We start from the raw sequence: 1,829 nt of genomic DNA on the forward strand, positions 1-1,829 counted from the left end.
GTTTTTACAGATTTAATTCCAATTAATATTGTGCAATTAAATACTGTTCTATGGACTTGTTTCAGAGTTCAAATTCAGTCCCAAATTACGTATGAGGCATCCAATTATAATACTAAGCTCAACTAGAACAATGCTTAATTGTAAAACACAGAAGAAACAAAGAACAAAATCTCAAAGGTAATGCAAAGCAATTATATCAACGAGTCTAACAAAATTCATACATGCATAACAAACTTGTTTTAATGTTTATTTAAATCCATTATATCCTTGATTTAATCCCCGGAGTCTAAACTAGGCATGCACAGAACACGAATTAAAGGGAAAGAGAAGAACAGAGACTTGCCTGTAATTTCAGATTTTGAAACTGTAAACCACCGTCTCTGAGTTCTCCATCAACGTTGTCGACTACAGTTCTACACCTCCAGCTCTCTTGGTTCAATCCAAAAGCAACCCCGTTCCCTTCTCCTTGAACCTCTCTATTAAACCCTCAAAGATCTCACACTCTGTTGCTCTCTGTTTCTAGGTACGTGAACAAAGGTTTATGTATTTGTTTTTCTAAAACCCTAAACCCATATAAGATATATATTTATAGAACCCTTTAACCTAATTCTAATACATTTACAACCAAGAAAACAAAACCTCAAAATCCACTCCCTAACTATGTCAGCGTGTAAAATAAACCCTAATAATACAACCACAAATAACGTTAAAATGCAGACCCACATAGGCACGTAAATAATAAAAACTTAACAATACAATTCAGTGAATAAAACAAACCAAAAATACATTTTAATTTACCAATTAAAACAAAAACAATTAATACAATAAAATGAGCAATTAAACAGATAAAAACAAATAAACAGGAAATTAAAACAATTAACTTAATAAAAACTTAAATTAAATACAATAACTAAATTCCAGAACTGTCCTTTTAAAATTAGGGGTATTACACTAACCCTCAGTTGATGATACCCAGAACGCAGATTAATCTTGGAGAAGTATGTGGCTCCCCGTAACTTATCAAACAAATCATCGATCCTGGGTATAGGGTACTTGTTACGAATAGTAACCTTATTCAACTCCCTGTAATCTATACACAGGCGAAGCGAACCATCCTTCTTTTTCACAAAGAGAAGCGGTGCTCCCCAAGGTGATGTACTCCTGCGAATAAAACCCTGGCTGAGTAACTGCTGAATCTGATCCCTCAGCTTTCTCATCTCCACTGGTGCCATCCTATAGGGTGCCCTAGCAATAGGCGTAGCGCCTGGAGCTAAATCTATCACAAAATCGATCTCGCGACTAGGTGGCAACCCTGGAATCTCCTGAAATACATCCGGGAAATCCTGTACAATCGGTATGTTATCCACTGATACAGTAGTCCCCTCCTCCGTTTCCTCTTCCACATGAAACAAATAAGTGCTACCGACCCCGCTAAAATGTGGCATAGCGACGACATACATGTCTTGACCAGGTATGGTAAACACAACAGACCTATCAAAGCAATTAACTTGGGCATGGTAGTGAGACAACCAATCCATCCCAAGTATCACATCATAAGTGTGTATGTCCAGGACCAATAGGTTGGCTAGAAATCTGAGTCTGCCAATATCTAGTGTCACAGGCCCATCACTCTCATGTATAATAGCTGTATCGCCCAATGGTATAGAAATACCTTGAGGTCTAGTGCATACCCCCGTTCTCATCCCAGATAAAATAACAAAAGTCCTAGCTGCAAATGAGTGTGTAGTACCCGTATCAAATAAAACACGTCCATAAAAACCATGTATAGGAAACTTACCCTCAACAGCCTGAGATGCCTGCATATCCTG

The sequence above is a fragment of the Cornus florida genome, unplaced genomic scaffold (assembly GCF_030987335.1).
Source record: "Cornus florida cultivar Cherokee Brave unplaced genomic scaffold, ASM3098733v1 CherokeeBrave_3.0.0_Hap2_Chr10, whole genome shotgun sequence".
NCBI lineage: Eukaryota > Viridiplantae > Streptophyta > Magnoliopsida > Cornales > Cornaceae > Cornus > Cornus florida.